Raw genomic sequence first — 10,363 nt, 5'->3', positions numbered from 1 at the left:
TTATTCATCAGGAGTTGATTAGATGGTGAAAAGTGTGCATTACTTATCTGGATTGAGCCAAATTAAATGCTAAGGGTGACCCTAACAAAAATTACTGTTGTGGTATTACTGTAAAGTGATTCTATCAGACGGTAATATGCTGTTGAGACTACTATGGTATTTTTTACATGCACCATATGGTGTGCCTGGAAGTACCATGTAAAAACCATTTTGAATGAATTGCCATGATATATTTATTGTGGTATTTTAGCCATGTACCATGGATTGGCCTCATGTCTCACATGGGACGAAGAGGATGAAGTAGTAAGTACTTCATGGTGCTATCATGGTTTTCTTGGTAGATGCTTGGTATATGCTAAAAAATTTGGTAGTATTATAGTATTTTGTTAGTGTAGATTTATTTAAATTTAAGTATTATGTTCTTGTACAGTAGTTTGTAACCTGTAACTGACACTAAGTCCCTTTGAATGAAAGCATCTCCCAAATGTATGGTAATGTAATTCTGCTTGACAATCATTGCCATCTCTTCCTCACTCTCTATTACAGTCTATCAATATAGTGGCAGAAACACCATTAGATGTTTCAGAGAGGTGTAACTAAAATACATTTAAGATACATATGTGCCTGAGCAGTTAAAGGACTGAGTTCACCGGGAAATGTTCCGCGTGGCATTGTGCTCAAATTTAAGAGTAAATGTGAGCCAGAGAAAATCATGTGGTGAGTTTAACCACATCCTTTGACATCTCAAACCTACCCCCTCCTCTCTTGCTCTGAGGTCTGTGGAGTATTCTGTGTCCTAACACAGTGTTAGGGGGCAATAAAAGCCTTTGGGGAAACAGAGCATTTCCAGCCAAACTCCGGAAAAGAGGCAGTAAAGGGGATGCTAACCCAGGCAAAGAAAGAGAGAGAAGGGAAAAAAAATGGAGCACCCATAAAAATAACATCATAAAAATACCAGAACAGTAGTGAAACATCTTTTCATTATTCTTAATAAAAGCCCTAAACAAGTCCTCAATAATGGGTAAGGTTTCATAACAAGGGACTGGTTAAACGTCTATGAATCTTGTTAAAAGATACTGGTTCGAGAGAGACTGCGTAGGGGCCGCCGAGCCGTTACATGGTCTGTTACGGTGATGGGTCACTCGATAAATCTACCTTGTGCTTCCTTCAGCAGGGCGGATGGAGCACATGCTCATCGTGATGCTCTGGAAAGCACGTGGAAGGTAAAGTGAGGTGCCTTCACATGGACTTCAAGGAATCTTCTTGGACGAGCTGAGAGGGCAGTGAGGTAGGTCTGGATGCTAGCAGAGGTGACTGAGTTCCCACAGGCTGGTGGTGCAGGGATTTTGGCAAAGATTGGGGGGGCTCCTGGTGGGTTTGGTATGAGGAGAGGGCATTCCAGAGTTCCAGCCAGGCTGATCGGTGATTGCTACTCCTCCTCTTCGCTCCGAGGCAATGCACTGGCCCCGAGCAGCAGGATGCCCTCCTGACTGGCATGTCTCATTAAGTGGAGTGAGTGGTGAGAAAACGCGAGAATGGCCCAAGGAAGCCACTTTACATAACGAACACTCCTAATAAATGGCTGCATAGTACGTTTCTTCAGGTATAGTCAATGCTGTAATCAAACTAGATGCAAATATACAAACAAATGTTGACTTAAAGGTCAAGAAAGGACGTGTAAAAAGAGATGAGCATCTCTGACTGAATGAGTAATGTGCAGTCCAAGAGGAAAATTAGATTGAAAGCAGCTCACTGGCTCCATCAACAGGCTGCTGATCTGAATGACGTGCCCTTGGGCCAATTGCATTGCTTAGTGCAACAGCCATTAGCCAGGTTAGGTGTGAAGCACCACTGACCTCTGGAAACTGGGACACATCTTCAGAACATGTGGCAGGGTGTTCAATGTCCTTTTAGGGACTTAAGTAAATGATTGTGGATCTATTTTATTATTATTTTTTTTAATCACTCTTTGCGCTTTTGGTGTTCATTTTATTTTTGAGTTTGCTTTCACAGAAGATATTTAATTCAAATTCATTTCGCTCAAAATGTTGGTCTTTCATTGCTCATGATACTTAATGTGGTTGTCACTGTCTTTTGGGGACTTAATTTAATGATTGTGTAGCTTTATATATATTATAAATTCTTTATTTAATATATATAAATATATATAATTTAATATATATATAAAATTCTTTTTTAATTTCAGCGACAATTCATATATTGAAATCATATTACATAAAAGCTAAATTTCAATGAATGAAAAAAATGAATGCATAGAAATGATACATTATACACAAAAGCATTGAGTATGTTTGCCTTCGCAGTATTTTTTTTTATTGCTAAAAATGTTGCTCCTTAATTGCTTATGACACTTCATGTGGAGTTTTATGTCTTTATAGGAACTTAATTTAATTATTGTTTATTTATTTATTTTTCTATAGGGACAATTCACAATTCATGTAACATTTCAGCTGTAGTCCTAAGGCTGCAGAATATTCATTTAAAAAGTTATGATTTATAAAAATACTAAATATATTAAATAAACTCTCTAAAAGCAAAAAATATACATTATACACAAAAGCATTCATTTTGTTTTGCTTTCCCAGAAGATATTTTATCGCTAAAAAAGCCCTTTAATTGCTCATGAGACTTCATATAGTTGTCAGTTATGTTTCACTTCTACTCCACTACATTCAGTGGTTCACCATTATAGTCTGCATATGACACAGTATTGCAGAATTTTGTATATCTCAATTTTTCAGCAAACTCCCACAAGACACCAGGTTTAAAACTCTTTTTTATTAAGCCCATTGTGTATTAAAAGAGATATTGGCAGAGCAGAGAGTTCACGTTTAAAACACTGAGTAATAACAATCCTGAAACAGACAAACAAAAGCTTTCCAGCACACAGAACTGTGTCAATAAAAGCCTGGATTTACAGACATGTCAATTTTATGAGTTGGCAGTCGCAGGACCAACACTCTTCTCTTACTGTGCGCTGGTCACATGAAATGGCTCAAGTGTTTATGTAGCCTGTGGCAAAGCTCTGCTCTTGGTTACAACAGTGCTGGCGTGACAAGATGCTTCCGGATGAAGTTTATGATAAAATTGTGGTTTCACATCCCATAGGAAGAAAAAATCACACATGAGATCTTTTTAATATCTTAGTTGTTGTTGTTTTTTAGGCCGCATTGTGTTTAGATGGAAATTCTCCTTCTCAGATGTTATCCTTTGTAATTTCAAATATACTTTTGGGTTTTCAGAAGAGACCTGTTCTTGTATTTGCAAAGGTAGCAAAATTTACTATCAGAAGTCAAATATTTGAATATGAACTCAAACATTATTCATTAAATACTTCCAAAACCAAATTTCTTGAACTTCAGCTGATGAAATGTACACTTAAACCAGCCTAAGATGGTTTTGGCCACTTAAACCACCTAAGACCCCTCTGAAATCAGCCAGTCAGAGCAGTCTGACCGGGACCAGCAAATTAGTTTAGACTGGTTTAAGGTATTTTATTTATTTATTTTATGTATGCTTTATATATTGACTATATATCAACAATCAGTTGAATTTGTTTCTATTTTACCTAAGGAATTGTATGAGAAACATTTAAGACAAAGTTGATACTTAAATGTTGCTGATAACCACATAAAGTCTCATGAGCAATGAAATAGCAATGTTTTTAGCAATACAATTTTCCTCAGGGAAGACAGACCTGTAACTTCTGAAGCTCTTGATGCTTACCCTGGTGATATGTTTTTTTCTCTTACTAGGATAAAAAGAGAACTTTTCCAGTATATAAAAGCATTACGCACAGCGTTGCTGTAAACAGCGTTTTCGAACAGACACAGCTCTGACTATATACATGGAACAGGATAGTGGCAATCTGCTTTAAGTGATGTCATGTTGCCGGGGATGGGGTCTCCCACCCCAGCTCAGCGGGGAGATTTTACAAGGGACACTATGATCTCACATACTGCCCTAGGATCAGTGTTCGGCCTGTGGGGGAGTTCTGCAGTGCGGTGTGTGTTTCTCTGCCAAGCACAACTCTAAGTAAATAAACAGTGGAACATTAAAAGCCTGGCCCATTCACCTCTGTACCGCTGCATTAGATTGTGCAAACATACATTCATCCACAGTTAGCGCTGACACTGTGCTCTGGAGTTTGGTGATGATTCTTTCCTGCAGTCTTGACAAACCACTCTTTGCTCTTTTGATGTTAAAAAATGTTTTGAAGACTAAAATGAAAATTCTGTCATCATTTACTCACCCTCATGTTGCTCTAAATCTGTATGACTTTCTTTCCCCTGTGCAAGACAAAAGATGAATATTTGAAGAATGAGCACCATAAAAGTGATCCATAATACCTATGCACTATATTCCGAGGCTGTATCTGAAATCGCATACTCTCTGAATAGGTACTTATTTTGAATAAAGTACTCAAATGACCATTAATAAATATTGTCTGTATGGTATGAATGTGTGTAGAATGAATGTAATCTTGATGTACTACTTTCAATATGTTGTTGTCACTTCACTATCATTCACAAATCCTCTCCCGTTGGATGAACACTTCAGAATCTCTTCAGAAGTAGTAGGTCATCCGAGGCATTTTTGCCTATGAATAGTGTAAATTCAGCTATATTACTCTATTCACATACAGTTTTTCATCTACTATGCAGAAGGGAAGCATGTGATTTTAGATACTGCCCAAGCCTTCTGAGGCTTCATAGCCATGAACATTTAAGTGAATGAATCTTTTCAGTGCATCATTTGATCCAGTTCAAAACCCGGTCTATACGATTCGTTCACATATCAGAACTGAATCAGTTCTTTATTGTCATCACAATCCGTTTGTCGCGGCGCGACAAAATACTATGGAACTCATTATAATCAGTGATGCTGTCTACACCATAGATATATATGCAGTATCTCACAGAAGTGAGTACACCCCTCACATCTTTGTAAATATTTTATTATATCTTTTCATGTGACAACACTATATACATATCTATGGTCTACACTGGATGCAGCGCAGCATGACACGACAAATCCCCGACAGAAAACTGCTGCTGCGTTCTATTTATGACGTATTGACACAAACTTCAAATTATTTTCAACTGTCGCTTTGTCGCGTCCAGTGTACTAGACAGACTTTAGCTGTTGCGGCGCAGACACGGTGTTTTACTCACCTATCGAGAAGAAACAAAGCAACCTCGGCGTCCGATCGCAGGCCTTCCGCTCCTTGAGTTCTCTCTCCGAAAAGCTGATTCGATATTTACACAGGTCCTACTTCGTGCCTTATTGCCTTAAGCCTTCTTTTGTTCCGCAGACATTTTCCTCTTTTGTTTTTTATCCGCCATCTCTATCTTTCTGTCGCTCAGCTCGGCTAATGTCCGTCCTGTGCACTGAATGCTCTCTCCTCCACATCATGAGTAGACACGCCCCTTACTGCCAATTGGCTACAAGTGTGTTTTGCTAGTCGGCCCGAATCAGTTTTCTAAAGCGTTTTTGAAAAATCGCTTACCCCACCTTTAAACACATTTGAAAGATTGGTAACTGCAATTGTTACCTTCAAGAGCTTTGTTCAAGAGCTTTTGTTTGTATAAATTAAAGTATTTTGCTTGATTCAGTGACATTAAATTATTTTTGACTTGAATAAAACCAGTTAATTTAGATGTTACCCCGTTTAGGTTAGCATTTTTTTCAGTGTAGTTTGAACTATTTTTATGATACTTTTATGGTACTTTGTATACTTTTTGAAGCTTGAAAGCTTCAGACCACATTGACCTCATGTGAAAAAACTATTAGTACATTAATAAAATCCTTTTGGTTTATCCTCTTTTTAAAGTGTAAAAACAAACAAACAAACATACAAAAACACACAATAAACATTCTTTTGTTTTCCACAAAAGTAAGAAAGATGTTTGGGTTTGACATGACGGTGAGTAAATAACGTATCTTCATATGTCTATATCTGAAGTGTGCTCAGTATTCGTGAGCCGTTCGTTTCCCTAAATCACCTTGGCAACATGTCTATGGTTTAGTAAACCAAACAATCCCATTTCCAGATAGATCCACCAGCGTTAGTGGATGGAAAGCTCTCGGCTCTCTAAAGAGCTCACGAATTAGAAACCGTACCTGTGTGCGCAGTGACCACATCATTAAAAATAGATGCTGAACATGCCCTTACATATTTGTGAGGGTGCAAGCATGTGTTTGTGTGTGTGTGTGCATATGACCTGCATTACCCCCCACCTTCCCAAACCCTGGTTACAGTCTTTCGTGTTTTTGACTCATGATTTGCGCCTCAAGGCAGACAGCAGGGGTTCCATTCTTAGCTTCCTGTAAAAAATACCTCCCTACTCCACGTCCTAATTAATCTGAAGGGCATGCCCAAGATCCCTATAAAATCATACGAGACTATACCAATTTCCTGGTAGCTTGTGCCCTACATGTGCTTCTTGTTCATGAGTATAAGTTTTCTTTCCCGTGACTCTACAAAGATTTATGCCTCCTCTTGTTTAATCATTTATGTATGTATTTATTTATTTAAAGTAAAGTTTTCCCTCAGTGAGATTAAGGTGTTATTTTGCACCATACTGAAAAATTCTGTAGATAAGCATAAGGATTTTCCAGGTTTGTTAAAAACATCAGAAACATGTGGCTCTTGCTGTTTTTAGCATATGATATGGTTCACCCAGGTTGTGTCTGTTTTAGGGTATGTGTGTCTGAGAAAATGAGGGATTATATGGAGTGTGTGTGTTTGAGAGTGAGCATATATGCATATTGAGTTACACGAGGCCTAAAACAGTCACAGTCTGAAATGTAAAGAAACATACATTGATTTCTGCAAGCGCTCCACCTCCAGACAAAACGACAAAGCCAGTGAAAGAAATGTCTGCGTGAAACACAGCAGAGCCACGCTGCATATGCTAGAGCTGTGTGTCATGATTACAAAAGCCCAGCATGCACTCCCAAATCAATGGATGAAAAAATTAATACAATCTCGGAGTATTGCTCAATACTTTTTTAAGAATTTGAATATTCTATTAGACATTTTATGTGTTTAAGTATTAGTCAACTGCATTGTATCATGTTGGTCTAAATTAACAGCATTAAAATAGCAAATAAACACTGTTCAGAAGTTTGGTGTTGGTAAGATATTACATTTTTTTTCATTTATTTGTTAAAAAAATACAGTAAAACAGTTACTTACCTAACATTTTTTAACGATAGTAAGTGTCAAATATTCAGTTTGTTGAACATTTGGGACAGATGAAAAATGATGATTACTTTACAAAAAAGAAAAGAAAAAAGGATTGACTTAAAGTTTGTCTCACACTGGCAATCATAAGAAAAAAGAGGGGACTTTAATTTGACCTTCACTTCTTGAAAGGATGTTGATGTCAAAAGGTTTTAATTTAAGCAGTAATTCATAATTTTAGAAAGGGAGATGTTTGCTATCAAAAGGTAATCTGGACACACAATTTAAGTCTTTTTAATAACACATTATTACAAATGAGATCTAAATCTTGAGAGAGAACACAATTATGTATATTTCATCAAAATGTAAATATTTCTACATAAATGTACACCGAGAAATTGGAAAGAAATATTCATAAATGGCACAGTTTTGTAGAATGCCTCATAAATATTTTGTCAGCTAACCTAAAACACTAAACGTCAGTTTTTGTTTTTTTTTTGTAGGTAAAAGGGTCCAGTTAGACAGAATTGGCTGCTTTGAAGTTGTACATTTTCAATTTTACAGTGCAGCCTTCTTCTGGTAAACATGTTGAAAGATGTTAGAACTGAATTTCAGCTGGTTTAGTTTTTAAGTGTTTGGGTATGCTTTATAAGTGATTGAATAAAGGTGCAACGGCGTGATATGAAGGTGGCCTAAGTGCTGCTAAAACAAGAAACACTTCCCTTCTTCTGCCCCATCACAGCATGTGAGGCAGACCAGATCCCGTTCCCGAGAATGTGTGTGTGTGTCTATGTGTGTGTGTGCATGCTTAACTTGTTGTGAACTAGCATGGGCTGTTGCCTCTTATCTGTGCTGTCCCTCAGAGGAGATTAAATTCATCATGACTACAAACTCATTTATTGATTTCCCTGTATGTACATGTTTCAAATTCAAGCCCAATCTTTAGCATTTACTCAGTAAGTAACTTTTTGTTTAAACTCACTCCGAATAAGTTACATACAAACTGCAAGCTCGACACCTTGAGGTGGGTTTCGTGTAACTAGAAGGTTTTTATTGGCCTAAGACCAAGAAGCAGGAAAAGAAGGAACCTTGGCCAGGCCCTAGCAACAGACTACAGGCCTGAGGAAACGACTGTCGTTGGGTAAAGGCGAGAGCTTTGTGCTGACTGATGGATGATGGAGGTGACAGTGTATTGATAAGCAACAGTTTTGACCACAGCAGCGAAAACGCAGAGAGAGAACAATGTATGTAGTCAAAGGGAGGAAATTGGGATGTGCAGTCGTAAAGTCACTCAGTGAAAAAAGAGTGTTGCATTCTCACATCAGTTCTGTGCTGAGAGAGATTGCAAATAGTAAAACTTTCCAGAGAAAAATTTTAGAACTTTATTCCTCATAATTGCAACTTTATTTCTCAATTGTGACTAAATATCTCACAATGTGAATTTATATTTCGCAATTAAGACTTTTGCAATTCTCAGCTGTAATTTTATTTCTTACAATTGTCTGTATGCTTCATAATGTGTCTTTCATATTTTATTTCACAATTGCCTGTTTTATTTTTTTATTATTCTGAGGGAGAAATTGATGAAGATAAATGTAATTTATTTTCAGTACATAATCACTCTGCTAGCCATTGATTAATTTTACACTATTACGTTTTACTTCATTTTACATTTTATGTGTATTTTAAAAATGTAAATAGCTTTGCTGATAGTTTCAACTTTTTAAATAAACCTTTTTATTTGAGATGATAAAAATAGCAGAAAAAAACAGCAGGACATTTTTCATTGAGTTTTTTGGCACATGATATATGTTTATTATGTATATTAATAATATTTTTTCTTAATAATAATAATAATAATAATAATGATAGTTATTATTATTATTATTATAATTTGAATTATTATAAAAAAAACAATTTATGTTCATGTTTAAATTTTCAACTTTAAAATTAAAATAAATTTCCTAAACATTTGAACTGTGCTTTCTAAACTACAGCAAAGCTGTCAAAAAAAAAAAAAGCTACATTATTCCACATTTAACAATCACATTTACATTCACAGGAAGCACCCGCTAATTAAGCATTTGTTCAAACAGGCAACGTGTGACCGCTGATGTGAGCAAGACGGCTATAGGAAACCCTCCTATTACTCATAGGCGTGCTGTGTTTCATGAAATCTAGTCACTGGAGTTTTAAGTAAGTCTTTATGCAGTCAAAGGTTAGATATTTCAGAGGGCACTAATCAGGCCGTGTTCTCCATTTCCTCCCCGTCCGTTTCTTCCTCTCACCTAGCAGCTGCATTCTGTAAGTCTAGCCTTGCACTGTAACGCTGCATCCCTTTCATCTCATGTCCTCATTAGCATCGCAAAGACTTGTGCGTAGTTAAGGTTGCTCACGGAGAAGGGGCTGGCCAGGCAAGGAGGGAATACTCATATAACAGTCCAATAAATATCAGGTCTGCGTTTAATGGTTCTGAAGCATATTTGCTATTTGTTGGGAACACTAAACCAAGGAAGGGTCCTGGCGAAGTGCTGGGGTGGTGCTCCTTTCTGGGTCAGTTAGAACACTGAGGAAATCCACCATGACATTAACAGGCTGCTATAGGAAGTGTTGTTGGATTAAACCAACGTAGCGCTGGCGGGCTGCTGGAAAGGAGGGGGTTGGGAAATTATGGAGGCTGGGGTGAGAGTTTGATCTTGGAGTTAGTGCCGAATATTGGCTTGGGTGCATATGATGCAGATTTTGTGAACTTGGAGGCCCCGACTACAAGTGTCTCTGTTAGCGAGAGGTGACTCATAGGTGTGGCCCGATTCCTGTTCCTCTTTGTGGCACAATTATGCCCCAGGCACAGGGCATGTCATCGATTGGAGACGACCGAGTGCAAGGGTGAATCACTGATGGCTGAGTGCCGAATGTCTGCTAGTCTGTCTGTCTGTCCAGTGTCACCAATAATGACAATCATCTTCACTCAAAGTTACAACACTGAGCCAACTGAATTCCACTTATTTTCTGTGACTTTACTCATTGCCTGGCCCATTGCTTCCCAGTACTTCTTGTTTCTCAGGGTTAAACAGCAGGTAAGCAGTTTAACATACTGTTTAAATCGTAACAAAAAATTTCATAAAATGTACTCAGAATTGATTCCTATATTAT

At 37.5% G+C, this 10,363-nt stretch overlaps 1 long non-coding RNA gene across 1 annotated transcript; it reads left to right on the top strand.

Annotated features, from left to right (window-relative positions):
* Window positions 1-406: 406 nt before the first annotated feature.
* On the top strand, window positions 407-7,763 carry LOC107713804 (uncharacterized). Its single transcript, XR_001636935.1, has 3 exons — window positions 407-418; window positions 2,301-2,306; window positions 7,694-7,763. It is a non-coding gene; the product is annotated as an uncharacterized LOC107713804 (long non-coding RNA).
* Window positions 7,764-10,363: the final 2,600 nt, after the last annotated feature.

Source organism: Sinocyclocheilus rhinocerous, unplaced genomic scaffold (genome assembly GCF_001515625.1).
Source record: "Sinocyclocheilus rhinocerous isolate Xijiao unplaced genomic scaffold, SAMN03320098_v1.1 scaffold779, whole genome shotgun sequence".
Classification (NCBI taxonomy): Eukaryota; Metazoa; Chordata; class Actinopteri; order Cypriniformes; family Cyprinidae; genus Sinocyclocheilus; species Sinocyclocheilus rhinocerous.
Note: the sequence above shows the minus strand (reverse complement) of the source record. Positions and strands in the feature narration are given on the sequence as shown.